Source organism: Adiantum capillus-veneris, chromosome 18 (genome assembly GCF_014529385.1).
Source record: "Adiantum capillus-veneris isolate H3 chromosome 18, ASM1452938v2, whole genome shotgun sequence".
NCBI classification, from domain to species: domain Eukaryota; kingdom Viridiplantae; phylum Streptophyta; class Polypodiopsida; order Polypodiales; family Pteridaceae; genus Adiantum; species Adiantum capillus-veneris.
The window spans coordinates 127,619,093-127,632,652 of record NC_140948.1 but is presented as its reverse complement, the minus strand read 5'-3'; the positions used below and the strand labels follow the sequence as shown (position 1 = coordinate 127,632,652).

At 41.0% G+C, this 13,560-nt stretch overlaps 1 pseudogene; it reads left to right on the top strand.

The window, feature by feature from the left end:
* Positions 1-312: 312 nt before the first annotated feature.
* The window catches only part of LOC147436382 (uncharacterized), a 110,540-nt pseudogene continuing 97,292 nt past the window's right edge, over positions 313-13,560 (top strand).

The window sequence follows — 13,560 nt, the reverse complement described above, 5'->3', positions numbered from 1 at the left end:
ACCCCCTAAGAGTGTCCATGTGGATATTCTGCCTGCCTCTTACAATGTAGGCCCTGTTGAGCTACCTGCTTTGGAAGTGCCCTCTACAGTAGCGACTATGACAGGTAAAACCACGGGGAGAAACATTGCTTCTACCTCACAAGAGACCCCTAGCCCGCCAAATCTAGAAGGGTTATTCCTTAACAAACATTGACGTATGACCTCCACAATGAGGTATTGACAGATCTATACTCTGGCCACTCCTACCATGTAGGTTGGATAGAAATTCTACGATCCACATCTAGTGCCACTAGTATTGACGACCAACAAAAAATGATTTGTAATGTCATCCATGGCATGATCGATTCGGAAAGGCAAAATTAAGGGGTAAATGCACCTTCAACTGGCCCTATGAGATTTTTGGATACGAGCAAGGCCCAACAGCCTACTCTATCACAAATGGGGACTCCTTCAATGAGTCCCATGGACCCCTCATATGTTGTTTCCCTTGGAGTCTCTATGCAATCTAAGCCTACGAGCAACAAATTTAGTTTTCCTAACTTGGCTCAAACCTCTATCAAAGAGACCACAGTGCCTACTCCAGGGATTGGCCTGACAGAGAATGCACCTATGACATCTAGGATTAGTACAATGCCACTACCCAATGGCATAGTATCTACCCCGGGGCCTCGATCGTATGTGCCTGTAGACACTTATGCACACATGGCCCCTACACCTCCAGTTGTACCAATAGCCTATGATCCTTGAGTGCCACTCTCAAGCCCTTATCTGAGTGGACCTAAGCCAAGTTATGTTCCATATCCTGCATATCCACATATATGCCAAGGCGAGTACCCATCCCAATTCCACATATGATTCCAAGAGCGCCTCCACCGGGCATGCCTCCACACATAGGTGACTTGGCAGTATTCGCTCAAACGATAGGTCGATCTATCGTGGTAAACATGCGTCATGCGCCCGATAGAGAGCCTAGAAGTAAGGCAGTACAAATTGCAAAGCTCACGCAAAAGTTCAATGGGGACGAGGATTTTCAAAAGCACGTTGAAGTGTTTGAACAAGTATGTGATTCCTTAGGAGAGCACAATGAACTACATAAGTGCAATGCCGCTTAAGCTTGACCCTGAGTGAGAAGACTGGGGATTGGTATAGAACCCTAAGGATGGAAGAAAAAACCATCTACCATCTACCCTAAGGATGGAAGAAAAAACCATCTACCCTACCATCAAAAGCTATTAGACAATTGGGGTGAATACCTCCAAAGCGTTATGTGGTGTAGTCCACAACCCCATGACATTGCTCAAATAGAGATTGCAAAGAAGCCCAAGTTAAGCCACACAACGAGGAAACGACAAAACCGAGAGTTAGCCCAACAACAAAAAGAAACAGAAGCTAAGGCCAAGGAATTAGAGCAACAAGAGCCTGTAGACTTACACCCCATACCTGAACATTTTAAAGCCTATACCACGAGAGAGCGTAAGGTGTTCTACACCAAAGTCCAAATAACTCCTACACCAAAAAGTAAGGGAGTATACGATGGATCAGCAATGGTGAAGGAGATCAAAGTTCTTTGGACTTTGGTGGTCTACACCAAAGTCCAAAGAACTCCTACACCAAAAAGTAAGGGAGTTTACGATGGATCAACAATGGTGAAGGAGATCAAATTAGTGGAGCCACGTGAGGAGTCTAAACCAGTCTTTATTGCCTAGAACCTCACAAAGAAGGAAGAAGAAGACCTTAAGGCATTGCTTAAGGAATTCAAGGATGTATTTCCTTGGACATACCATGATATGAAAGGTGTTCCACCTTTTGTGGTACAACATACAATTCCAGTGGTAAGCACTGCTAAACCAGTCCAACAACGTCCCTACCAATGAACCCTAAGTATGCAAAGATGATTAAAGAAGATCTCGACAAGCTTATCAAATGTGGGTTCATATACCCTATTGAGCATTCCAAATGGGTGTCCCCAATAGTCATTGTGCCAAAAAAGAATGGGAAACTCCGAGTGTGCGTGGACCTTAAAAGGGTTAATCCAGCCACCAGAAGAGATCACTATCCATTGCTATATTCAGAACCTGTGCTTGAATGAGTAGCAGGTAAGGACGCTTATATTTTCCTAGATGGGTACTCGGGTTACTATCAAATCACGATTGCACTAGAGGACCAAGCTAAAACTGTCTTCATAACTGAATTTGGCGTATTTGCCTTTTGAGTGATGGCTTTTGGCTTGACCAATGCCCCTGCTACATATTTACATTTCTTTTAAGGAATATCTAAGGGAGTTTGTTGAGGATTTCTTAGATGATTTGTGTGCTCATTCCTTATGGAAAGAGCATTTGACCTGTTTAAGAAAGATATTGGAAAATGAAGATTATATCGTATCTCATTGAACCCCTTCAAATGCCAATTTTGGGTTAAACATGGAGTGATTTTAGGGAATATAGTGTCCAAAAATGGGTTTCTATGGATGAAAGTAAAATAAAAGTCATTCTAGAATTGCCCCTACCAACGAACTATAAGGGAGTGCAAAGATTCATGGGCCATGTTGGCTATTATCGGTGGTTTATATTATTCTTTGCGGATATAGCTCGTCCTTTGTACAAGCTTCTTATTGAGTTTATTTGGACCGAAGAATGTGACCAGGCCTATGAGTTATTGAAGAAGGCTCTAGCGAGTGCCCCAATTCTACGAATGCCAAATTGGGATATAATATTTCATGTGCATATTAATGTATCAAACTTTGCTATTGGATGTATCTTAACTCAGCTTGGAGAGCATAAACTAGATCATCCCATTAGCTTTTCTAGTGTCCAGTTAAATGATGACGAGATGAACTACACCACTACAAAGAAAAAGGTTTGGGCATGATTTATGCAGTGAAGAAGTTTTGATATTATCTTCTTGCCACCAATTAGTTTGTTTTTTTATGTAGATCATCAAGCGCTAATATACTTGGTCAATAAACCTTGCTCCACATGAAGAATTACAGGTTGGTTGTTAATTCTTCTTGAGTTTGACTTCACTGTTGTTGTGAGACCTGGCAAAAAACATGTCATGGCTGATCATTTGTCTCGCATACCCAATGGGGAAGCCCCTACAGGAATTGATGACAACTTACCCGATACTTCCCTATTCATGGTTGAAACAATGCCTGAATGGAGTGAGAGAATTGTTAACTTTTTAGTTAATGGTCTTCCACCTAAGGAGCTTCATAAAGATTTAGCTTAGAAGCTAATGAAAGAGTGTGAACCATATTGTCTAATGGATGGGTCTCTCTATAAGAGAGGGAAGGATGACACACTTAAATGTTATGCCTGTGAAGATGAATACTTGTACCTCTTGCAAGAGGCACATATGGGCATAGTTGGTGGTCATTTTTCAGGGGAATTGATTGCTAGAAAGGTGTTGCAATCAGGCTATTGGTGGCCAACTTTGTTTAAGGATGCATCACTTTTTGTGAAAGGCCATGATGAATGCCAGTGGTATAAGAAACCACAGCGGAAGGATAGGATGTCACTGCATCCCATCAAAGTAATCCAACCATTTGAAAAGTGGGGCTTAGACTTTAGTTCTAATTAGACCAACTGCCCGTAATACATTATAGTGGCCACAGATTATGTAACCAAATGGGATGAAGCTAAGGCTACACGCAAGGCTGATGCAAAAACAACAGCTAAGTTTCTCTTTGAGAACATAATTACACGCTTTGGGTGTCCCTTTGAGGTTGTGAGTGACAATGTACCCACTTCATAAATGAAGTGATCAAGGAGCTCACAGTAAACTTCATGATATCCCACCACAATTCTACGCCTTATTATCCCCAAGCGAATGAACAAGACTAGAGTACAAACAAAACTCTCATCTCTGTTTTAACAAAAACCATTGAAGCACGCCGTGCTGATTGGGATCTAAAGCTTACATTAGCTTTATGGGCCTATCGAACTGCATATAAAGTAGCCATCAATGGTACAGCATTTAAAATGGTATATGGTCAAGAAGTAGTGATGCCCTAGGAATTTGTCATCCCTAGTCTTCGTGTGGCTAGTCAAGAAGGCTACGATGGTAATCCTTTGGTCGAGCGTTTGTACATTCTTGAGCGCCTAGAGGAGGAAAGGAAATTGGATGTGTGCAATGCCCTAGTGGAAAAGATAGAAGGAAAAAATGGTTTGACCGCCATTTAAAAGACAAAGATATAAAGGTGGCGGACAAAGTCCTTATGTATGGTGTACGAAACGAAAAGAAGAAATTGAAATATGCTCGTAAGAGACCGTATCAAGTGTGTGAAATTACCTCGCAAGGTACCATTGGTTTGGAGACTCCCGATAGAGTGGAAACCATTGGATTCCTCAATGGGAGTAAATTCAAAAGAGACTATGATCCTCTAAGCCAAGAAGAGTTACAAGCCATTCACAAAAAGAAGGAGGCCAAGAACCAAGCAGAGCTTAAAAAGACACAAGCCCAAGTGGAGGCTCGAGAACAACAACAACGTCTTAGACGCCAACGAGAAGCTAATATGAGGATCGTGCAAGCCTCTTTGAGGAAACCGATGACGATTCATTAGAGTCGGAGCCACCCCTACGATATCCGATTGAGCTGAAAAGCCCCTATGGGAAAGTGTTTTATAATGCCTTGTTAGATACGAGAGCTCAGTATAATTTGTTGTCATATGGAGTATGGTGCTAGTTTTTGGAGTCCTGAAAACACATGTCACCTATGAAAATGGGAGTGTAGACAAAGTTTTTTGGTAATGCATGCGGGAACTATGGAAGGTAATATAAACTTAGGATGTAAGTGGATGTTGGCAACCAAATGCAATATTGATTGGGGGACTAGGAGTGTTACGGTACAAAAATCGGCTATTCTTTGTACTCCTCAAGAAAGGTCACCGACGTTAATGACTCCAATAAAATTGCAAGATAATGAACATTCACAAACTAAAGTCATTAAGTCGTCCTCATTACCTGCCCACAAACCTGACATATTAATTCCCATAGTGGCAGTAGGTAGTGATACTATAAAGGCTCAGCCTAAACTACCTAAAAGTACACATCAATGGGTTCCAAAAACCTCACTTTTGAATCCTTCAACTCCTTCATCTAAGTCAAGAAAAATGTCTTGGAAAAAATCAATAGCATCCTACAATAAGTTCAAGAGCACATCACGTTGGATCCCAAAACTTTGTTACACGCATAAGGATATTAAAATGGGAATGATTAAATTTGGGTCCCTAAACGTAACATATCTACCCCTATCTCACTCGCCAAACCAGGTAAATCCGATTATGCAACTGCAATCTCAGTTGAGGACCGTGGAAAAGGGAAGATTACAAAATATCCGACACTTGTACAAGAGTTGGTCTAGAAACCAAAACAATTGCCATGTATTCCATTCATCTCAGAAAAGGAGGAGTCCCACGAAGCTTCTAGTTCCTCATCTAATTCAAATCTTTTTGAAAAAGCTCCCACACAGCCTCCCCATATCATTGTGGATCGCAAGGAAGATATGGAAAACTTTATGTCTACACCGATAAAATCACCGATTGCTGAAATATTTCAAGCACGTTCATGGGAGAGCCTCGATGTGGCACTTGGGGTAGCAAGCACCTATTGACCTAACTCACCTCCCATCACAAATTGGAACAATTGGTTTCAAAGGGTGACGATAACACCTCAAAGAGTATGATCTACCTACAACTTGGTGTGTAAATTTCCCCCCAACCTACCTTCCCTAACCTATTAATTGATGAATCTTATAGAAATGTATATATATACCCTTTAACATACATTACAAAAAATAAAAAAGTAAAAGAGCAAGAGCAATCCAGCAAAAAGAAAAAAACATAAACGAATTCCCAAATCACTATGTCACGTCATGTGCACTTACCGACCCAAGAATTATGGAGTCCTAATCCAAATGTATTTGTGTTCATAGATATGGATCATTTACTAGCTTCATCCATTATTCCAATTGAAGAGAGGTATCCTTTTTCCCTAAAACAAGTCTGTCATTTGTGCTACCCGGTTATTTCTTTAGAGTGGGACCACATAGAGCTATTAGATAGTGAGAGAGACCTCGATGAGTTAGAGTGGCCGGTCTGTCTACTGACCACGAGTGACCCATACCCTGTCGAGGACATGCACCCCATTGCCAAGTATTATTCTCTAGCACAGCTTGACTATCCATGCCTAGTGCAATTCCTAGTACTCTTGTGTAAGGATGAGGACGAGGATGCTGTAGACGAATAGACTGATGCAAGCCATGGTATGACTGAAAATGACTTCATCTATCTAGATGATGAGGATAGAGGGGCTTCTGGTCGATTTGTACAATACCCTCTTACCTTGATTCTAGAGTGTAGCACGGATGGATAGGATAGGATCTTTATTCTATTTAAATTTTTTCAATAAGGGTTGATGCCTCTTCCCACTGATGTGCCTCCTTGAGGTATATGGTATTCTTGTTATGATATGCAGGAAAACGTAGCAATTGTCCAACTCTTCGAACTTACCCATTCAAATTCAATCCTACTGGAGCAAGGCTTGCTGCAAGCACAAACAGGTGTTCCTTATCCATTTTTGTTACATGTCTCATGCATGCTTGACCTGTTTAAATGGTGATTAATCCAAAATATTTAACAAACCTGTTTTGAATTTTGCTTAGATCTAATATGATTTTTCCTCGTAGTTCCTTGTCTAGGTTTATTAATCAAGAATTTGGGCTAAGCTAGTTGACCAAGATAGACCATTAAGATCCTCTTTTAATATAGTGCTTTCTAGTGGGCTAAGTCCTTATTGCCCCTTAGTTTAGGTATTATAACGGGAGTTTTCTATTGTGATGAGCCTGGGGAGGGTAATAGTGTTGTAATAACCCCCCAAGTATACAAGCATCAAGGCCACCCAAAAAAGAAAAAAGAAAAAACAATAGAGCAAAAATCAATTAAAGCTCTAAGTGGCAAAAAGTCTAACAAAGACACTTGGAGGGTCAAGAAAAAGGGAATATATTCAGGCAATGATTTCATGCGGGATTTCCTTTATCGTATCTAATCTTTAGTGACTCCTAGGTTTAGCCTCTAGTCAGCCCAGGGACATCAAACCATTCGCTCTCGTGATTAAACAACCATAATTTGACCTAGAGCACTAGGAGGATTGTCTATGAGATTAGCAGTCGACCTTTTTGTCGTATCAATAGTAAACTAGTAAAGCTAAAGTCCTTGATTCATTGACCTCTACAAGTGCTAGTAGGTTTAAAATCGAATTGCATATGATGAAAAGGATTAAAATTTTTTGTTAAATTTTTTGTGATAAATCACTTTTGGTGCTTCTTTATTGCATATAATTTTTATGAGAATGCAGTTGTTGCATAATTTTCTTATTGCTTTTTGCAGTGATCAAGAATGCGATAGAGTTGAGATCATGTCGAGAAGGGATGCTTGCTATTTCTATGTAAACATTCTAATTGAGAGCACGTCCATGGGCCACTACTACTCTCATTAGGATACTTATCATTGCTCCACATTTCAGCTTTTCCTCATAGATTTCGAGGATGGAATCTACATCAGGAAGGAGGGTATGTTAACTCGAGGCGTTTATTTATTTTCCAATGATGTTTACTTTTACTTATTTTTCAGTTATGGACCAGGCTTATCGGTCCCATAAGCTAGCGGTCCCAATAATAGCTTAGCATGGATTGGGTGATCGCCGATGAGAGGTGCACCACAAGTAGCTGATAAGTCGGATATACTTAACCATTGACTGGCCATATGTGGACGCCCATGTGTGAACAAGGGTGAGGCATATAAAATCCTATAAACCTAAGTTTTAGGTCATTCTTTAATAATGAAATAGTGGTGCTCTTGCTCTACTTCTTCTTCTCCTTCTTCATTGTATGTATCTCCGAGAGAGAGAGAGAGAGAGAGAGAGAGAGAGAGAGAGAGAGAGAGATAGAGAGAGAGAGTGTAATCGAGTACCACCTGATGGCACTGGCGATGAGGAGGCGGTTGAGCACGGTGATGTTGGCAGCTTCTTCTTCTTTGCGACGATGATCCTTCACGACGGACAGCGCAGAGCAGTGAGTGACACACCATTTGCCTTCTTTGAGCTTGCTACACTAGGGTAGTTGTGTCATCTGTGGCTCACACATGGTGCACAGCAAATACCCAGCTCCGATAATGCAACAAAACGCATACAATCATATAATTCTGGAAATATTTTCTTATCAAGAAATTCTGCATAGACCAAGTTGTCATAGTCAATCAGGTTAGTGGGCTTGTATCTGCTTACAAGAATCAACAAAATATGTGCATGGGGAAGACCTCTCTTTTGGAACTCAATAATACAAATATGTCCTTAGACATCTCTAAAAATAGCCTTTTTTAATCAATAGATGCATCATATCTAAGAACTTTTGATAGAAGAGTCTATTGACCAAGTCTAGACGATCAGAAGTTCTTGTCCTGGCAATAGAGCATTTTGTATCTCCTTCCAACATGGATTGCAAGTAAACATGATAGACAGATCAAGCTTACCTCTCTTTTGCACTATATCCATTGAATCTTGATACAATTGATGCATGTATCTTGGTCCACCAGTATATGAAGAGGGAAACACCACTCTTATTTCCACTTGCCTATCGAGTAATTGTTCCATACCATCCCATGTATCTTGTATATTTTAGCTCTAATAACATCTTGGTGAGTTCTCACCCATATGAATCTAGACTCTTCCATAGAGCTATATGCATCCACAATGTATTTTTGAAGAAGTCTACCACCTCAAAAGAGACACTCTACATTGTCATGCCTTACCTGAAGCCGATAAGCATAATATTGTTTTTGAGCAGGTCCTAATGTTTCCCACCATCCATCTTCGTCATTGGGAAATAAGAGACCATATAGTAATGGCATTTAGGAGCTATGAAAGTTTAAAATCTTCTTTATCCCTCCATCATGTAAGTTAACTAAAATGTCACGTTGACCATGGTCCTTTCATCACCTTGATCAGGTATTATAGCTACAACCTTGACGCCACATACAGCTAGATATTGCCAACCATTACTTAGCTTTTGGATATTACCATATGTTGGGTTTAAAGCCCAAGTGGATTCCAGTTGTGGCCAGCTGCCCAAGAGTAACTCACTAACCTTAATCTTTGTATATACTTACTTAACCTTGTAGATAATACGATCGGGGACATTACCCTTCTCTGCGTGTGTTCTCTGTGTGTCAATTACTCTGTGTGTGTGAGTGAGTGCAAGATTCAGGCACTTCTGGCTACTTCAATTGGTATCAGAGCCTTGGCTAGCTTAACATAGGAGCTTCCTCAGTGGTGCTAGGCTAAGGGTTGAAGTTGTAGCTCTCAGGAGAGCAGATCTGTAGACAGGAACAATTGTGATCTACAGCAGCAGCAGGGGAAGATACTAGGCAGTGTCAGATTTCTACAATCTGATACTCTATCTTACCAAAATCGGCCACTCCGGTTACAAGCAGGCACGTACCTTGGTCTACGTCAAAAAGACCGATTTCGCTTATTTTGGAAAAAAAAAAATTGTTTTTCAATTCTAGAGCAGCACATTGGATTTTGGTGGAATCTAGCATAGAATGACCCCTATGGCCTCAGGGCCATAGGGTGCCTATATAGAGCATGGAGGGCTACCTTGTGACCCTGGGGTTATAGGGTGCTAGCATTAAGCATAGAGGGTTTGCTAGCATAGAGGAAACCCTATGGCCCTAGGACCATAGGATGCTAGCATAGCCCATGTACGATTTCTCTTTTACCATAGAGGACATCTTATGGATCTAGGGTCATAAGATGCCAACATAGTGCATAAATGGCTTCTTATAAGTATACATGTAAACATAGTGCATAGAGGGAATTTTACTAGCATAAAGGCTGCCCTATGGCCTTGCGGCCATAGGGTGAAACATAGAGCATAGAGGGCTTTTTATTAGCACCTTGTTGCCCTTGGGACGCCATAGTGCCATAAAGTGGTTTTTGTATATGTAGTAGAGAATTCTCTCACACATGACACCTTGGTCACCATCTGGCCCTTGGACCATATGATAGTAGCATAGAGGACACCAAATACCCCTAGGGTTTCCTTCTAGCCCTAGGGCCATACACTGCCAACATATAGTATACATGGTTTCTTCATAGAGCAAACCTTTTAGCCCTACGCAATAGAGTGCTAACCTAGACCATATAATGTATCTTACTAGAATAGAAGGCACCCTATGACCCTGAGGCCAAAGAGTACCATTGTAGGGCATAAAGGGTCTCTTCCTAGGATGATGGGAACCTTGTGTCCCTAGGGCCATAGGGTTCCAACATAGACAATATAGGGTTTATTGCTAACATAGAGGGTCTCTTTATAGGATAATGGGCACCCTATGGCCCTAGGTCATAGGGTGCCAATATAGAGTTTCTAAGATGGCACCTAGGCTAAGGTGGTCTTTGCAAACGTGGTAAGGAATACTCTCAAAGGTCACATTTTCCACCCCATGGCCCTTGGGACCATAGAGTGCCAACAGAGAGCATATAGGGTTTCTTACTAGCATAGAGAGCACCCTACGGCCCTAGGGCCATAGGGTGTCAACATAGTCAAATGGGGTGCAAACATAGAGCATAGAGGGTTTCTTACTATCTTGGAGGACACCATGTGTCCTTGGTGCCATAGGGTGCAAACATATAGCATGGATGGTTTCTTGCTAGCATAGAGAGCACCCTATGGCCTTGGGGCCATACGATTCCAACAAAGAGCATAAAGGTTTTTTTCATAGCATAGAGGATAGCTTATTTCCCTGGGGCCATATGATACCAAAATAGAAGAGTCTTAAGAAGGGCACCTAGGCCACTAAATCACCATGGGGTCATAAGTTGGTCTTTGTGGGGAATGCTCCTAAAGGGTTCCTTGGCCACCCTATGGCCTTTGGGCCATAGGTTACCAACATAGAGTTTAGATGGTTTCTTACTAGCATAGAGTGCACCTTGTGGCCTATGGTCTTTAGATGCTAATATAAAGTTTCAATGGTTTCTTACTAGGCATAGGGGGCACCCTATGGACCTGGTGCCATAGGGTGTCAACGTAGAGCACTGAGGTTTTCTTTCTAGCATAGAGGGAACTTTGTGGCCTAGGAGCCATTTGATGCACCCTATGGCCCGAGGGTTGTAGGTTGCCAATGTAGAGTGTAGAGGTTTTGTTTCTAGCATAGAGGGAACCTTGTGGATAGGGGCTATTTGGTGCTCCCCTAGAGAATACAAGGTTTCTTAGTAGCATTATAAAGGGTACCTTGTGGCCCTCAAGTCTCCATAGGGTGCCAACATAGAGCATAGGGGGTTTTCCTTACTACCATAGAGGACATCCTATGGCCTTGGGGCCATAGGGTTTCAATATTGAGCATAGAGGATTTTTTACTAGCAAAGAGGGTACCTTGTGGCCCTAGTTCCATAGGGTGCAAACATAGAGAATAGAGGATCGCTTACTATCATAGAGGGTATCTTGTGGCCCTAGGTCCATAGGGTGCAAACATAGAGCATAGAGGATTTGTTACTAGCACAGAGGGCACCCTATGGCCCAATGGCCATAGAGTGACAACATGTAGCATAAAGGGTTTCTTACTAGCATAAGATGCACACCTTGCAGCCCTCCGGCCATAGGGTGCCAACATAAAGCATAGATGGTTTCTTACTAGTGCTCATAGAGAGCATCTTGTGGCCCTATGACAACCCATGGCCTTAGGGCCATAGGGTGACACATAAATAAAGTACCATATGGCTTTGAAGCCATAGATCTATTTATATGTTGAGACCTGCTAACAATCCTAACCCTATGGCCTTGAGTCCATAAAGAGACATATTTTGGATTATCTTAAAGTCATAGAGATATCTACAAAGGAACCCTATGGCCTGAAGGCCATAAGAAACTTAATCAAGGAAATCATCCAATGCAAGAAGATCATGGCAACAGAAAATGAGACTTGTGCTCTAGAGCTTAAAGGCATAAATGCTTCTCCAAGTATACTTCTAGGCACCACCATCATGGACAAAGAACTAATGTAGCTAGATAAAGATTAGGAATCTCTAGACAATGAGGAGCATAAAAATAAATTCATTGTAGATGTGTTGTCAGTTAGTAAATTTGCTATTTGCAATTAGTTTTTTCTAAGAGTGTGACAAAAAATATTTATCAAAATGTAGATACTTTGGAATCTAAAATTAGGTGTTCTTTAAACTTGCAGTCCTTCAACAAGATATTGCGGCTGACAAAGTTTTACTCGAGATCATTGGTATATAGGATGCTCATGCCATTGACCCTACTTAGAAAGATTCTATCAATCTCCATGTCAACCAAAGAGTTTTTGAAGAAGATGACAAGAATCTACAAGTTTTAGAAGGTCAACTGCTACAACGACTAGAGATAAATTTAAAGAGTAATCCAATGGAAGAAGACAGTGAAAGTTTTAGAACATGTGCAAGGCAAGAAGAAGAATCCAATGAAAATATTCTAGTATCCCAAGATTTGCGAATTGGATTGCATGACACTGCAATGGAAGTAGAAGGCAATGCAAGTTCCAGAACATGTGCAACGTGAGAAGGAGAATCCAACACAAATATTTTAGCACCCTATGATTTGGAAATCGAAGTGCATGGCGAGTCAGACCTTCCATCGACCAACAAGCCAATGCTGACTATAATAGTGAACTTGTGTGGATTGTTCCTGAGGAGATCGTGGCAAAATTCCAAGAAAATGAAGAGCTTAAAGTTTGGATATGAGCATATTGTTCTTCGTCCAGGATGCATTGAGTTTTTAAAGGCTCTACTTAGCAATTTCAATGTAGGGATATGGTCAGCTGCTAATGACATACAGGTTGTGGACATCATCAAGATTTTAGAAAAGGAAGTTAAAGAGAAATTTCCATTCTTTATGATATGGGGGCAAAGTCAATGTCAACCATGCATAGAATCAAGGATCACTGACTTAGATAATCCAGGAGTAGAAGCACTTTTCAAACCGTTGGCTATTGCATCATCAAAATTTGGGCTTGATCCAAGAATATTGCTTCTTGTAGATGATGAACCATTAAAGGGATGCGTGAATCCTGCATTGAATTCTATTTTTCCACCATCATTTAATGTTGATGATGATGACGATAATATCCTCCTTGGGGATCTGCTACTATATATCAAAGCTCTCAATTATGTTAATGACATTCGCACAGTTACAGGGTATCATTTATATGGACAAGCACCCATTGCTCAAGGTCATGAGCTTTATAACCGTATACACAAGGTTGTTGCAGAGTGGGAGGAGAGAAATCTAATTTTTCTAGGAAAAACCTACTCCACATGAAGGCTACCAGAAGTTTCTCATCCTCTTCACGATGAGAAACTTGCAACATCTAGCACTAGTGGAATGTCCACTCGAAGTCAAGACAAGAAACTTTCAGCACATGATCGACAAAAAGTAAGGGTCTTAAAGAATTACAAATTGTGACATGAAGCCAGGAATTATATAAAGCATCTAAAAATTTAGTATGATCTCAAATATCCCTATATCAAGAAATGA